Here is a 17,737-nt window from a genome sequence, read left to right as displayed (position 1 = left end):
GGTTTAGGACCTCATATTGTAGCTCCTAGAGACCCCAACGGATGTATAGAACAATGTCAAAACAATCTACTCTGGTGTAGATGGAAGTATCATGAAACCTCTTAACCCAATACATTCATTTGACTTGGTGAAAAAAAAAATGTGGGACCTAACTTGCTTACCACTTTATCCATGTGGTTTCTTCCTTCACAGACTCTATGAAATGATGACCTCTTCCTACTAATTTGATCACATGATTCATTATGTTATGGTTTCCTAGAAACAAGGAGTGGGTCAACTAACCATTTGGCTCAACTTACCCCACTCTCCCCTAGAAATCAGTGTCTGATTTCTAGTTAATTACATATGATTAGGCCTACAAAGTATTTGATTTCTATATTACACTAAATTGTTTAATTAAAATGCATCTAATTAATCAAAATCAGTTTAGCTATTTCAGAAAAGGAATATATCTGCCCATAAATACAATAGACCCTTTTTTACCACTGAGTGACACTCTTTCCTTAATTAAGTCAAAAGCAACGCCTATCAACTTTGCATATTGGATATGTAAATAGGTCTGTCTCCACACAGTGTCTAGGTGTTGACTGTTACTTATGATCGTCCAGACTACAGCTGTAAGAATGTAACCAGTAACCTTAACATCTTAATTATCCCAACCATTTTGTTTTCTATTGCTCGTGACTTCAGATTTCCTCATGTGGTCCATGGATGCCCCCGGGAACCACTTCAAGGTTATTCACTTCTTCCCAAATGTGACTAAAAAATAACCACTTTTTTAAAAATGGTTTAATACAGATGTTGTTCATTCTGAGAGGTTTTAGATGTCAACGGTAAGGACTACAGACAGGCACAGATAGACATTACCGAAACCAACACTTGCAATGCTGAGGTCCAGTTTGCGTGTGTTTGTAAGCCAGAGTTTAGCTCCAACCCAACCTCCAATCTCTGCCCACCTCCGGTAGCATTTCTCAGGGATTTTTCCTTTCTTTCCTTTGTCCTCCACCTCATCTCTCTCTAGCCCCTCAGCCCTCAGCCCATCCTCAGGTAAAGTAGTTGTTTTATGTTTCTCTGTATTGTGCTAAGGCTCAACAGGAATCCCTGTGCAGTGTGTGTGCTATTTAGTTTTATTAATATACGTCTATTGTATTTATATATTTGTGTCATACTTGTTCAGTTGGTGGTGTTGTAACATTGTGATGATGAGAGGTTATGCTAGCCTCCATATTTGGTAACTGGTGATTGAGCTAAGAAAGAAGAGATGCGATGAAAAAATATTTTAGGGGACTTCAATAATGATATACAGTATGCAATCTATTGTGGCGACACTTCCAATTTGTCACCCCCCCCCCCCACCCCCCCCACCCCCCCTAGGGCAGTGTTTCCAAACCCAAGTCATTGGGGACCCCCAACAGTTAAGTTGTAGCCCTTGACAAACACACCTCATTCAACTCACCGAGGGCTTCATGATTCATGAATGTGTACGGTTTTGGGGGTACTCAACGACCAGGTGGGGAAACACTGCTCTAGGGTGTTCCATTCCACTCTAGCAGTGGATCATTTTGATTGGATACATCCATGGTGGCTCTGCCCTATACACAGATATTTTGAGCCAGTCCATCGGTGACACAGCCCAGCTCACCTGAGGATTCTCATATCCTCTACTCTGGTTAGTAATGTTGGTTGTGGTTAGGTTTAAAATCAGATTTTTACGAGAGAAATTGTAGAACTTCTGGTTTTGCAGCTTGGCCAGTTAGTGACAATTGACACATCTCTACCCTCTCCACCACTCTGCCTCAGCGCAGCAGAAACACATCATGGCCTCTACTTTCTCCTTAAGCAGCTACTGTCTGCCATCGCTCCTTCTCCAGCATGTCTCTGAGAAACAGCGGTGGTGACCGAAGTCACTCCAAGGCCCCTGTCTTCCCTGTCCTCCGTCAGCACCCTGTCCCTCACCCACTCCCTCTCTGTGGGCAATGGGCTCAATGTCCTGGGCACCCTCTCCTCCCTGAATGGCATGGGTGTGGGCGCAAGCGACAACGAAACCATGCATTGCTGTCCAACTACCTGAACAAGGTGTGCTCCCTGGAGCAACCCAACGCTGAGCTAGAGTTCAAGATCAAACCACTGATGCTGTAGCGGACGCCCAAAGGTCACGATATCGAGGGCATGATGGCCCAAGCTCACGCCATTGGTGTGAAGGTCAGCGCCCACATGGCCGTGATGATAAATGTATGTAATCAGCCAGTCAGTAACTGTGCACCATTATAGCTTACAATACACACAATTATTGTTTACATTTGTGTAGACCTGTTCCATAAACGTCTTATGTATGCGCCCTGCTGTGTTCCTCAACATTTTTCTTTCACAATTACATTCAATCCGTCTTCGCTTTCCTGCGATGGGACACTTACATATGTGTGCCTGTGTGCTTTAGTATCCAACTTTAAAGTAAATATGTTCCTCCCTGCTACTCCTCAGGTGAGAAAGAAGAACCTGGAAAATGCTCGCATCATGCTGGAGATTGACAATGCCAAGCTGGCCCCCGATGGATTCAGGGTCAAGTGAGTGCCAACTTAGAGGGGCTATTCTTTTGCCTCCCAGTCTGAGAAATTCACATGGGAGTGCTAAACTGCATTGCACTTTGGATAAATTAGCTCTCTGTCATGCTGAGAAAAAAAGAGCCTGTTCTCACAGCGCTCAGACAGAAAGGAGGCCATCAGTTCACACTGGCCATGATAGATAGGATCAAGGTGACATCCGTTTCAGAGGTATCTGCGGTTGGCAAGGTGAAGCACAAGTCAAAAGGCACCAGAGTACAGTTTGTGTCGAGGTCTGTAAGTATTCACAGTGTACTGATTTTATACAGTCAAATGTTGGAATGCAGCAATGTTCACAGTATGTGGCGATTTATCTGTTGACCAAGGTAGGGTTGTGTGTGTGTGTGTGTGTGTGTGTGTGTGTGTGTGTGTGTGTGTGTGTGTGTGTGTGTGTGTGTGTGTGTGTGTGTGTGTGTGTGTGTGTGTGTGTGTGCGCGCGCGTGTACCTGCCTGTGTACATATGTGAGTGTGTCTATGTCTCGGTTACCATTCATCTGTTTAGATGGGAGGCTGAGGCCCCACTGTGCCAGTCTGTAGAGAGGGACTGTCTTGCTCTGAGGATGGCCAGGTCAGACCACGTCCCAATCATAGCTACCCTCAGAGGAGATCTGGACAGCCTGAAGGAGGACCTCTGCTCCTCAAGAAGAATCATGATGAGGTGAGAGCTCTGCTGCACGGGTCAAAGGTCAAGTCATAACAGGTCCACCTATTACTGAGGAGTATTTACACATCAAGCTAATCACCTCAAACATTGTCAAACAGTTTTTGGTTCAGTGGAGGGTCGCTGCAGGAAACAGAGTTGAATTGTCTCATTGCACATACTCTTAAATATGAATTACATCCTCAAAAAAACATGAGGATTCATATGGTATTTCCCTATGGCATATTTTTTACCTTACAATTATGTTTATTATTATAGACAAATCGTGCTTTTCGTAACAGAGGTATTTGTGTTTTAAATGTAAAAATATTTCAATTTAGTACAGTTTGTCTCCCCCAGGCATGTTGAATGTCACTGAAATATGATTGTGAGTAAAATGACCCTGTACTCAGTGTAGTTTCTGTCTGTAGATACCATGGTCAGACTTGTGCACTTACACACAAACACATCACGCAAGCACAGAGAGCGTGTTTAGACAGCCATGCGTGGTGTCCAGAATGTGGCCAACTACGCATGCGCCTTACCATCAGGGTTGGGTTTATTTTCACTTGTAATTCCAGTTGAATTCCTGAGGTGCCTGAATTGAAATGGAGTTGACCTCAACCATGCTCTCGTTTGCCTGTAGGAAAGGGGGTCCATGAAGGCCTGTATGACCAACGAACAGGTGGAGGTGGATGCGGCCCAGGGCCCAGATCTTGAAGCCATAATGGCTGAGCTGCGGATCCAGTATGAGGGCATTGCTCGTAAGAACAAGGAGGACTCAGAGATCTGGTACCCGAAGAAGGTCAGTGAGAAGTATGGCATGGTAATGATGAGGATCTCAGCTGAGCTCAGGAGCATATCACTCTTAAGACTGAGTAGAAGTATTCTACAGTAAATTGTCTGTATTTGTGTACATTGCACTGTATGTGGGTAGATGTACTCATGACTGCTTTGTGTACGCAACACTGCTGGTGCAATGGAATACTTCTTCAGTGTCAGCCTGATTGTTTACTGCATAAACACTTATGATGAATGTGTGTGTTTTGCCACTGGAGTCAGTGCAGTTGGAGGTAAAGGAGAGCTGTGAGGTGCTGCACTGTGCTCAGAGCGAGCTCAGCGAGAGATGCAGCTTCCTACAGGCTCTGGAGGGGGAACTGGACAGTCTGCGCAAGCAGGTACTGCAGCTCTCCTCCAGCTGTCCAAACGCCCCCTTCTGTCCATACACGCCCTCTTTCAGTCCAAACACATAACCTTTAGCTGTCCAGACACACACCCCTTCTGTCCAGACATACACTACCAGTCAAAAGTTTAGGAACACTTACTTATTCAAGGGTTTGTCTTTATTTTACTATGTTCTACATTGTAGAAAGGTTATGTGTCTCAACCAGCTTCACCTGGAATGCTTTTCCAGCAGTCTTGTAGGAGTTCCCACATGCTGAGCACTTGTTGGCTGCTTTTGCTTCACTCTGCTTCACTATGCTCATCCCAAACCATCTCAATTTGGTTGAGGTCGGGGGATTGTGGAGGCCAGGTCATCTGATGCAGCACTCCATCACTCCCTTGGTAAAATAGCCCTTAATAAACAGCCTCGAGGCGTGTTTGGTCATTGTCCTGTTGAAAAACAAATGACATTCCCACTAAGCCCAAACCAGATGGGATGGTGTATCGCTGAAGAATGCTGTGGTAGCCATGCTTTTTAAGTGTGCCTCGAATTCTAAATGAATCACAGACAATGTCACCAGCGAAGCACCCCCACCCAATAACACCTCCTCCTCCATGCTTTACTGTGGGGAATACACATACAGAGATCATCTGTTCACCCACACCGCATCTCACAAAGACACAGCAATTGGAACCCAAAATCTCAAATTTGGACTCCAGACCAAAGGAAAATTTCCACTGGTCTAATGTCCATTACTTGTGTTTCTTGGCCCAAGCAAGTCTCTTCTTATTATTGGTGTCCTTTAGTAGTGGTTTCTTTGCAGCAATTTGACCATGAAGGCCAGATTCACGCAGTCTCCTCTGAACAGTGGATGTTGAGATGTGTCTGTTACTTGAACTCATTTATTTGGGCTGCAATTTCTGAGGCTGGTAACTCTAATGAACTTATCCTCTGCAGCAGAGGTAACTCTGGGTCTTCTTTTCCTCTGGCAGTCCTCATGAGAGCCAGTTTCATCATAGCGCTTGATGGGTTTTACGACTGCACTTGAAGAAACTTTCAAAGTTCTTGAAATTGTCCGGATTGACTGACCTTCATGTCTTAAAGTAATAATGGACTGTCATTTATCTGTGCTTATTTGAGCTGTTCTTGCCATAATATGGACATGGTCTTTTACCAAATAGGGCTATCATCTGTATACCACCCCTACCTTGTCACAACACAACTGAATGGCTCAAACGAACAAATTAACTTTTAACAAGGCACACCTGTTAACTGAAATGCATTCCAGGTGACTACCTCATGAAGCTTGTTGAGAGAATGCCAATAATGTGCAAAGCTGTCATTAAGGCAAAGGGTTGCTACTTTGAATAATCTCAAATATAAAATATATTTAGATGTAACACTTTTTGGTTACTACATGATTCCATATGTGTTATTTCATAGTTTTGATGCCTTCACTATTATTCTACAATGTAGAAAATAGTACAAATAAAGGGAAAACCCTGGAATGAGTAGGTGTGTCCAAACGTTTGACTGGTACTGTATATACTAGGCAGTGTCAGAGGAAGGCCTCTTCCCTTTTGTTTTTACATTGCTGCTACTCGCTGTTTATTATATATGCATAGTCACTTTACCCCTACCCACATGTACAAATTATGTACTAACTAACCCATACCCCCACACATTTACTTGGTACCAGTACCCCCTGCATATAGCCTCTAATTTTATTGTGTTACTTTTAATGAGATTTTTTTTATTTAGTAAATATTTTGTTAACTCTATTTTTTGAACTGCATTTAAAAATATATATTTATTGAATATCCGAAACATACAATATACTTGCAGTGAAGCCGCTCAACAACTACATCATACCAGTCATCCAACAGATTCCCATTCAGAGCGACACACAGAAGCATCCAGGGTCAATGCCCTGCTCAAGGGCACGTTGACAAATCTACCAGCAGGCTAAAAAATGTGAACCCAAACCCTCCAAGATCCCCCCCATAGTTCCCCAATAGCTGTCTCTCAACCATTCGAGACCCCTCCCACAGCCCCCCCCCCCCCCCCCCCCCCCCAAGAAGAAAAATAAAGAATTAATTCCATTCCCCACCCCCAAGAACCTCCCAATGCACCAACAACCAAGCGAATGAACTAAAGAGAAAAAAAGGAAAAGACAGAAGAAAACAGCAAACAACAATGCAAAAACAATAATAAAACAAAATAATACATTTAAAACAAAGGACATCAAGGACAACTAAAATCTTAACAGCAATGCCAACTGTATATGTTTGTGTGCATGTCTGTCACTACATGTATGTATGTGTTCTAGTATATGTTAATTTGAATGAGAGTGTGTGTATATGCATGTGTACAAACACCTGCACAGCATCAGCCTCAAGCAAACCGGCGTTAGTTGGAAAACACTGCCCCTCAATGTCATTCAAACAGACTTTTTATTGTTTTATTTTGACTTTTAAAAAACAAACCATTTTTTACTTTTATCTTAGAATGATGGTCAATCTCTCACACAGCAACTCCCCTCCCACTTGTCTCCAATTTCACATCCCAACCCTCAGCTTCCCTCAGCCCATCCCATCTATCTCTGCTGGCCACCCACTTCGGGTTTCTACGCAACACATATCTTTCACTATGCTATGATGTTTATCGTACAAATTCAATCTAACTAATTGAATAGAATCCACAGAGTTGAAGATAAATACTTTTACTAAGAGTATTACTATATTAGTAATTGACTGACCCGGTCTCTCCAGATCTCCTAACAGTACTATTTCTAGGGTCAATTTTAGATCAATGCTATGCATTTTCAGCCATTCCTGAACCTGAGACCAGAAACAGGCTTCCTGAGGGCAATACCAAAATAAATGGTCTATTGATTCCGTATCCTCACAACAAAATCTGCAGAGCTTCGATGACTTTATGCCCCAAATATTCAACATTTTGTTGGTGGCAAGAATTCTATATAATAATTTGAGCTTAAAAGCATGGAGTCTTGAATCTTGCGTTGTTTTATATACACTGCTCAAAAATAAATAACACATCCTAGATCTGAATAAATGAAATATTCTTATTAAATACTTTTTTCTTTACATAGTTGAATGTGCTGACAACAAAATCACATAAAAACTATCAATGGAAATCAAATTTATCAACCCATGAAGGTCTGGATTTGGAGTCACACTCAAAATTAAAGTGGAAAACCACACTACAGGCTGATCCAACTTTGATGTAATGTCCTTAAAACAAGTCGAAATGAGGCTCAGTAGTGTGTGTGGCCTCCACGTGCATTATGACCTCCCTACAATGCCTGGGCATGCTCCTGATGAGGTGGCGGATGGTCTCCTGAGGGATCTCCTCCCAGACCTGACTAAAGCATCCGCCAACTCCTGGACAGTCTGTGGTGCAACGTGGCGTTGGTGGATGGAGCGAGACATGATGTCCCAGATGTGCTCAATTGGTTTCAGGTCTGGGGAACGGGCGGGCCAGTCCATAGCATCAATGCCTTCCTCTTGCAGGAACTGCTGACACACTCCAGCCACATGAGGTCTAGCATTGTCTTGCATTAGGAGGAACCCAGGGCCAACCGCACCAGCATATGGTCTCACAAGGGGTCTGAGGATCTAATCTCGGTACCTAATGGCAGTCAGGCTACCTCTGGCGAGCACATGGAGGGCTGTGCGGCCCCCCAAAGAAATGCCACCCCACACCATGACTGACCCACCGCCAAATCGGTCATGCTGGAGGATGTTGCAGGCAGCAGAACTTTCTCCACGGCGTCTCCAGACTCTGTCACGTCTGTCACTGTGCTCAGTGTGAACCTGCTTTCATCTGTGAAGAGCACAGGGCGCCAGTGGCGAATTTGCCAATCTTGGTGTTCTCTGCCAAATGCCAAACGTCCTGCACAGTGTTGGGCTGTAAGCACAACCCCCACCTGTGGACGTCGGGCCGTCATTCCACCCTCATGGAGTCTGTTTCTGACCGTTTGAGCAGACACATGCACATTTGTGGCCTGCTGGAGGTCATTTTGCAGGGCTCTGGCAGTGCTCCTCCTGCTCCTCCTTGCACAAAGGCGGAGGTAGCGGTCCTGCTGCTGGGTTGTTGCCCTCCTACGGCCTCCTCCACGTCTCCTGATGTACTGGCCTGTCTCCTGGTAGTGTCTCCATGCTCTGGACACTATGCTGACAGACACAGTACACCTTCTTGCCACAGCTCGCATTGATGTGCCATCCTGGATGAGCTGCAATACCTTAGCCACTTGTGTGGGTTGTAGACTCCGTCTCATGCTACCACTAGAGTGAAAGCACCGCCAGCATTCAAAAGTGACCAAAACATCAGCCAGGAAGCTGACCACCTGCAGAACCACTCCTTTATTGGGGGTGTCTTGCTAATTGCCTATAATTTCCACCTGTTGTCTATTCCATTTGCACAACAGCATGTGAAATGTATTGTCAATCAGTGTTGCTTCCTAAGTGGACAGTTTGATTTCACAGAAGTGTGATTGACTTGGAGTTACATTGTGTTGTTTAAGTGTTCCCTTTATTTTTTTGAGCAGTGTATCAACTCATACACCCTGTACCATGGAATCGGTACATCAAAAATCACTTCCCAACTTTTTTGCAAGCTGTAAAGTTGTCAATATCCTGGACCTCAAATGAAACAGGTATACTTTCCTATTTAGGCTATTTTTATTCCTGCGCCAGTTTGGATCCTTCATACTGGGCAGACAGACCAATTCCCTACCTCCTCCCGCTGCCACCTGCCTCCTCCATTTTGGGGGTAATGCTGTAATCAATTGGTTGTACTCTTGGATTGAGCAGATCTTCCCGTACAGTTCTGATAACTCCATGAAGGACATAACTCTACCATTCCAATTTACAATATCATTTAAGAACAAAATACCCTTTTCAAACATCTTTCCCATAAATACAGGTATTTTATCAACCAGCACATTTGGGATCAGCCATAATATTTGTTGTAATATTTGTTCAATCTTTTCAGGGGGATGAAATTGAAATTGTAGCCACCTTTGCAATTCTTGTTTGAAAAAGAGAGATACTTTGAAAAAAGTTTTTAAACAATGGATGAGCTTTTGTTAGTAATCTATTTGAGAACCATTTAGGGTTCAAATAAAACTTTTGAATGAGTGAAGCTTTTAGAGAGAGGTTTAGTGGTTTTATATTTAATAATCTCAACTCAACCAATTCATATTCATTATATATATTATTATATTCATTATATAGATATGCACGTTTTATTTTGTCTGGTTTAATGTCCCAGATAAAGCAAAATATTTTTTGCTCATATAATTTGAAAAACGAATCATCAGAGTAGGCAGCGCCATAAGTAAGTGAGTAATCTGAGATATGACTAAGAAGTTAATCAGGGCAATTTATCCATAAATAGACAGGTATTTACCTCTCATGGTTGCAGGATCTTGTCTATTTTTGAAAGTTTTCTATTGAAATTGATTGTGGAGTGCTCACAATGAATTTGTGAGCACTCCACAATTCAGGAAGAATTTTGTGCATTTTTCTCCATATTCCATCCAGTTTGCTTTATTTTTGTAATAGATTACATTAGATCGTTCTTGAATAAGTTCCTCAAGTTTTTTTTGTTTTTCCTCTAACTTATTTTGTATCTCTGTAGTATCGTTTTTATTGCTCTCTACCTGTACTATTAGTTCATGGAGTTCCCTTGTCTCTTTAGCAAGAAACTGCTTTTTTATTATTGATGAATATTGAATTGACCCCTGAAGGTACATTTAAAGGTATCCCAAACAATAAGGGGATTTGCTGAACCTATATTAAACTGGGAAAATTCAGTTATAAATTATTTTGTCTTAGTTAAAAATAAGTTGTCCTCCAGTAAACTTGGATTAAATGTCCAATATCCCAGTCCACGTGGAAAATCTATAAGAGTTTTGTGAATGCCAATTAGATGATGATCCGATTGTATTCTGTCTCCTATTAAAACTTTTTTAACCTTTGATGCAAGAGAGAAAGAGACAAGAAAGTAGTCAAGACGACTAGCTTGATTAAGTCATGTATATCTCACTAGGTCAGGTTTTTTTAGTCTCCAAATATCTACTATTTCTAATGTGTTTGTGATTTCCTTAAGTGATGATAGTTTGTAGAGTGATTACCTTTACGGTCCATTGAGGTACATAATGATTAGAACCTTTGTTGCCTCTAAGTTCAATAAGTTGGTATAAATGTTTTCGAAGAAGTATGGATCATCCTGATTTGGACCATATAGATTAACGAGCAAAATCTCTTTTTCGTCCACTTTCATATTCCAAAGGATCCACTTTCCAATCATTCCTGACTATTTGCACATTCAGATCGACATTTTTGTTAATTAATATCATCACACCCTTTGAGTTCCTTTGTCCATGACAGAAAATGATTTCACCACCCCATTCCTTTTTCCACACAACTTTATCTAAGGATGTAGAGTGAGTTTCCTGTAAGTATATGTTATATTCCTTTTCTTTTAGCCATGTAAAGACTGATCTTCTTTTTTATAAGCTGCTAAACCATTACAATTATAACTGGCTATACTTATTTCACCCCTTACAATAACTAGATATTATTCTCAGTCTAAATTGACCATAATTAGTGCTTGTCCTGCCATCAGAGATATTATGACTGTCAAAACTAGAGCTTTCAAATGTCTGATATTTAGAATTCAAGAAATAGGTTCTAGCAGTATTTGTTTTATTCCCTTGCCTGTTTGCCTGTGAGCCAATGCCACACCTGTTAGAAAATTGAGACAAGATATTATGTATGTACTAAATCTGAGTAGGGGGATGTGTATGATATTGGATGTGATTTAGTGAGAGTGTGTACGATGACTTTTATTGTGCGTACGATGACGATTATAGTCTTAAGAGTAAGACTATAATGTGTGATGTCCAAATAAATAATAACGCTGCCAGTTTGCATGGTTGAGTGTCTGTGTGTAACATGTAGTGCGTATATCCTTAATATTCATGATGATAATTGTAATCCATATCGTATCACCATTAACGTTGCATCATAATTACCTTTAACATGTTTGAAAAACACATCCCAGCATTTCCATAGCAATTGACATGTCACATGATCATGAAAGAGACCTTGCATTACTCTAGAGACGGCTTCACTACAGTACAAATGTATTCCGTACAATATGTTATTATTCACCAATGCCCCTATTCTGATATCTCCCCCTTGCTTGTTGTAAACATATATAAACTTGTAGACAAAATACATACAAAAGATAGACAAACAATAAACACATTAAATTATAAAACAGTTCTCGACAGAGGGGGAGAGAAGAGAAAAGTGAGAGAAGAGAGTGAGATCAGGTGTGTATGTATAAGTCCATATGTGTAAGCAAGCAAGTAATTGAGTATGTGTGTGTTCATATCCACTTCATAATGTTCAGATATTTTTACAGTTCCCATTCTTTTTTTCATAAACTGAAGTCCCTGTAGAATTCAGTACAGCCATGGTGTTATGGAGCTGTCTCGGAATAGTTGTCCATCTATAAAGAGTTTGTCCATAATGATAAAGGCATGTTCGTTTATCTCCCTTGGAAATTGGTAATTGAGACCGAATTTGGTCCCTTTAAGCTCCCTTCCCCTGCTTTTGATCAGCTCCTTTTGTTGGTAGTGTACAAATTTTGCGATGATCGGTCGGGGACACTTGGTCTTGTCGCTCTGAGCTCAAGTCTGTGTACTCAGTGGAAAGCCATCTTACTTACAGTCTTTGCATGAATTCTCTGATCGCGCCCACTGGATTATTGGATGTGTCCTTAGGAATCCCAGAAAAATAAATATTTTCACGCATGCTACGACCATGTATGTTAGTAGCGACTCCTTCATCACCCTGTTTTTCCTGAATAGTCCATCCATGTTGGAATCGTGGATTGTTCCCTTGGTTGTGAGTGTCTTGTTTTCTCTTTGGAGCATGAGAATTTCACCCGATTTTCATTTGATTTTGATATTAACCTTTTAGGTTGAACAGTGGTGAGCCAGGTGTTTACTACAGTGACTTGATTGCTGTGTCAGTGCATGAGCTAGGTGTTTAACAAGCCACAACAATTTGGCAGCCATGTCAGTGTACAACATTAGCATTCAAGTGATGAGTGGTGTAGTAGTAAGCAACTATCACATTGCTACCATTTCTGAGTATAACACTAGCGTCATAGGTTAGTGACGACTTCAACTTCTAGCTAAACACAGAAGGCTAACTTCGCTGCCGTGGCCTGTCCAGTCTGTCCCCATGCAGGAGGGTGTGTTGGAGGGGAACCTGGAAGGGAGCAGCCATAAATATGCTCTGGGGATGGACCGTCTGCAAGCCACTCTGTGTCAGCTGGAGGAGGAGCTGTCCCAGCTGTGTCTGGGCATGCAACGCAACAAGACCGACTATGAACAGTTGCTCCGCATTAAGCAGAACCTGGAGCTGGAGATCCCCACCTACAGGCGGCTGCTGGATGGAGAGGAAGTGTGAGTCCCTTTATTTCAGCCTGGTGTCGTAGACTAGACGTAATATACTCAAAATAAATCCGTAACACTGAAATTAGTATGATATGTTTTGTATGGTTACATAAGTCATACGGTTGCTAATTAGCAACTTTTCAACTACTTTTAAGCTACTTAGCCAACCTAACCCTTCCCCTAACCTTAACCCTTTAGCCTAACGTTAGCCAACATTAGCTAGAATTCCTAACATATTGTACGTTTTGCAAATTTGTAACATATCATACGAATTGTAATTCATAACATATCATATGAAATGGGTGTTGGACATCACAAATTAATACATACCATACAAAATGTAAAATATACTTAATGGCGTGTTTCAGATTTCCCTACAGAATAAAATGAAATGCTCTGAGACCAGGTTGTCTTATTTATTTTAAATATTTGTATATTTATATTTTTTCAGCTAAGATTTAAACTCCGACATAATTAGTATGCAGATTAACATTCCCTCATTCCCTCACTTTTTCTGAAAATGGATACAATAAGATATTGGTGTAGGTTTATGTTTCTTGGTATTAGTAATTTCGGAATCAGCGTCTTGGTGAATTGTAGCTGAGAGAAATCAACTCCACCATATATACATCTCAATGGAGTTGCGTTGCGATGGGTGTCGGGGTGGTGTACCCCAACTACATCAACTCACTGTCAGTCGATACTTGTAAAAAAAATTTACCGTGTACCTATGTTTGTCCTGTTTAACTGTGAGCTTTTCTTTGGGTGCTGCAATCTGTAGTTTTCGTAAAAAAAACGTCATTCTGTGACGTCTGTCAAATTGCGTCGCATAATCCACTGTTATCCAATCAAGTATGAAGTTAACAACTTCAAACATCCACTACCACTAGATACTTTTAGAAATATAAACCATTTATGACTTACTGTGTACCTGTGCTTGTCTTGATTGTTATAGAGTTATCAGTGGGAGTTGGAATCCATATTTTTTTAAATAAAAAATTATGGATTGAAGCATCCAAAGAAATGTTTGCAGTTACACAGGACAGACCAGATAAGCATTAAATAATAGACATTTTTACAAGTATCGACTGATAGTGATTCGGTGTAGTCAGAAGTACACTCCGACAACATTCATCGTAACTCAATTCCATTGAGATGTGTTTACAGTGCGATCGTAAAGTATTCAGACCCTTTGACTTTTTCCACATTTTGTTACGTTACAGCCTGACTTTAAAATGTATAAAATAAAAAATGTTCTCATCAATCTACACACACTACCCCATAATGACAATGCGAAAACAGGTTTTTTGAATTTTTTAGCAAATTTATAAAAAATACAAAACAAAAATACCTTATTTACATAAGTATTCAGACCCTTTGCTATGAGACTCGAAATTGAGGTCAGGTGCATCCTGTTTCCATTGATCATCCTTGAGATGTACCTACAACTTGATTGGAGTTCACCTATGGTCAATTCAATTGATTGGCCATGACTTGGAAAGGGACACACCTGTCTATATAAGGTCCCACAGTAGACAGTGCATGTCAGAGCAAAAACCAAGCCATGAGGTCGAAGGAATTGTCCGTAGCGCTCTGAGACAGGATTGTATCGAGGCCCAGATCTGGGGAAGGGCACCAAAAAATGTATGCAGCATTGAAAGCCCCAAGGACACAGTGGCCTCCATCATTCTTAAACGGAAGAAGTTAGGAACCACCAAGACTCTTCCTAGAGCTAGCCACCCAACAGAACTGAGCAAACGAGGGAGAACGGCCTTGGTCAGGGAGTGACCAAGAACCCGATGGTCACTCTGGCAGAGCTCCAGAGTTCCTATGTGGAGATGGTAGAACCTGCCAGAAGGACAACCATCTCTGCAGCACCCCACCAATCAGGCCTTTGTGGTAGAGTGGCCAGACTGAAGCCACTCCTCAGTGAAAGGCAAGACACCCCGCTTGGAGTTTGACAAAAGGCACCTAAAGACTCTCAGACTCTCAGACCATGAGAAACAAGATTCTTTGGTCTGATGAAACCAAGATTGAACTCTTTGACCTGAAAGCCAAGCGTCACTTCTGGAGAAAACCTGGCACCATCCCTACAGTGAAGCATGGTGGTGGCAGCATCGTGCTGTGTGGATGTTTTTCAGCGGCAGGGACTGCGAGACTAGTCAGGATCGAGGGAAAGATTAACGGAGCAAAGTACAGAGAGATTTTTTATGAAAACCAGCTCAGGACCTCAGACTGGGGGCAAAGGTTCACCTTCCAACAGGACAACAACCCTAACCCTCCTCCTGCTCCTACTGGCTTTCACAGATTCTGCCATTACTCTCCTGAAGTTGCCGATAATAGGCTACTTGAGGAGTCGGCAAACTTTCTCATGTGGAATGTCAATTTATCTTACCATTCCTACCGATCTGCATGACAGGTATGGTTTTCATATAATCTAGAAGAAAAAGAAACACACACCTATTTAGGCGAGGTGCTGGCTAGCGGAGTAGAAAACTTGAAAATAAAAGAGAGGCGCACACTCTAGATATCCTGATGAAGACAGCTTGGCTGTCGAAACGTTGGTAATTGCATTTTTGCATCTGAGCTCCTAGAGTGTGCGGCTCTCTTTCTTTTTCATGGTTTTCATATACACATTTTCGTGGACCAGTTTAATTTATAATGACGTCTTCGTATCTCAAAATCATTAATGTGTTTAATCAAAATTATATCCAAATCTAAATGAAAAGGATACTAGCATAAATACTAACTTCTATTGCCAACTATGTAAAAATAGCCTATAAAGTCAACAAATAAAAACATTGCAGCCTGCAGGTAGAAAATATCCTGTTAAAAATAAATATCCTATAAATCACATTGACTATGCATGGCATGTCTGCATCAAACCTGAAACATTGTATCAACTATTAACTTGGGACTGGCCTGAAGCTCCTTGCAACTGGCCTGAAGCTCCTTGCAACATTGTATCAAATATTCTGGGCCCTCAGAGTTTCCTGCACCAGTGAGCGCCTGACAGAGGACACACAGTAGGACACTATTTGCGCAAGGGATAAGTAGTAATTAGGTAGGCCTATTTTATGTTTCCACTGTCATTTTTCCCCCTTTCAGCTGAGTGGTTATCGAAAGAGAGCTGGAAAGATTTTTCAAATAGCCTACATTGAGGAATTAGTGTCATTCTCAATGGATGTAAAAAACAGACTTAGTTTGCTTGCTGTTTTGAGGTGAAGAAAACATTACTTTGAGAAGCTCCACAGCTCATTGGTGGTGGTGCATTAAGCCAATCAGAAATACTATCAGGTCCCCAAATGGGCACATTTATATGCCTACATTTACGCGCAGGCCAGGTATCCTATAGGCCTATTTATATGCGTAATCAGGTGCGTGTCTTTACTCAACATTGACAGGAGAGCTCCAAACAAAAGACAATGACTAAATTGACAACTTGTAAATAGAATGAAATAAACCAAAACGTGTTTCTCACAAGTGTAGCATATGTTGTGCACTCTGCAAACAACGTGACCACTCTGACAACAAGAACGGTAAAAGACTGGAATAATAATATATTGAACGCATTAACAGACATCACGAAACAAACATTTGTACTGTGGATTAGGAATTCAGGGTAAATGTTCTACTGGTGATGATATATGTAATGGGGCATTGATATACACTAAGAATCAAACACAAACAATTCACACAATAAAGTTATGAAACAATGAATGTGCACAAATTGGCGGGAAAGAGTGCATTCTGGAGAGACTTGCATTGTGCTGCCACTCCCCCCCCCCCCTCCCTCCTCTTCTTGGACTGTGCCATCCAGCAGCCTCCGCAATGGAGGTTCACTGAGACCATGATCAACCGCAGGGTAGTGGACGAATCCAGCGAGATGGAGCAGATTGAGGAGAGCAAGAAATTAGCTCATCAGCTCCATTAGTTTATCTACATTATCTTCATCATCATCACACACACAGAGCCTTGGACCTCCATTCTGGTTGGAAACACGTGAAAGATAGCTTTTTATTCACTAGCCACATTGACTAAGGACGGTCTGAGAGTCGACCAACGAGATGTCTGACCACCTGTCTCTGGACATACAGTAACTGTAAACTAGTGTGATTACTGTTGTAAAATGTGTGGGGTCAACGTATAATCAATATTGGGAACATAAAATCTTGGGGTTTATTTGAGAAATAGTAAACAGATTTCCTGCATCTTTAATGGTGTTTTTTTGTGTGCTTTAATATTGGTGATGAGGTGAGCCTAAGTCTGGACTAGAAGTGTGTATGTTTTTATGTGAGCAGGAGGGTATGAGAGATCCCTTCAACATCCTCCTATTTTACATTTAGTTGACTTCATGGCATGTAGTAGCTTTAACTGTACATTCTTAACCAAAATGTATCTATAGTATAGTTGCATACATTTTGTTATCCAAATCCCATGTAAACACATGGAATTGGAACTGTGCAACTTCATGCAAAATGTGAACTCAGTTTGATTATATAAAAAAAGGTCAGCATAACAAGTACATTCTTTTACCCACCAAATTAGAGAATTGTTGTAGATCTTAATGCTTTCACCCCTATCACAGTGGTGAAACAAGGCTATTTGGAAACCATATGATAGAAGAAGCTGGAACTGAAAATAATAGGGAGGCAGAAACCTTGCTTAGACTTCGCTTTGTGCACAGGGGCATTGTCAAGCAGAAACAGGAAAGGGCCTTCCCCAAACTGTTGAAAATGGTGGAAGCACAGAATCATCTAGAATGTCATTGTATGTTGTAGTTTTAAGATTTTCCCTCACTGGAACAGTGAACCATGAAAAACAATCCCAGG

At 41.4% G+C, this 17,737-nt stretch overlaps 1 pseudogene; it reads left to right on the top strand.

Moving 5' to 3' along the window:
• Positions 1-1,817: 1,817 nt before the first annotated feature.
• On the top strand, positions 1,818-16,839 carry LOC139390237 (keratin, type I cytoskeletal 18-like; annotated as a pseudogene).
• The last annotated feature ends 898 nt before the right edge of the window (positions 16,840-17,737 follow it).

The sequence above is a fragment of the Oncorhynchus clarkii genome, chromosome 30, assembly GCF_045791955.1.
Source record: "Oncorhynchus clarkii lewisi isolate Uvic-CL-2024 chromosome 30, UVic_Ocla_1.0, whole genome shotgun sequence".
In the NCBI taxonomy this organism is placed as follows: domain Eukaryota; kingdom Metazoa; phylum Chordata; class Actinopteri; order Salmoniformes; family Salmonidae; genus Oncorhynchus; species Oncorhynchus clarkii.
The sequence above is the reverse complement of the archived record's forward strand: the minus strand, read 5'-3'. Positions and strand labels throughout refer to the sequence as shown.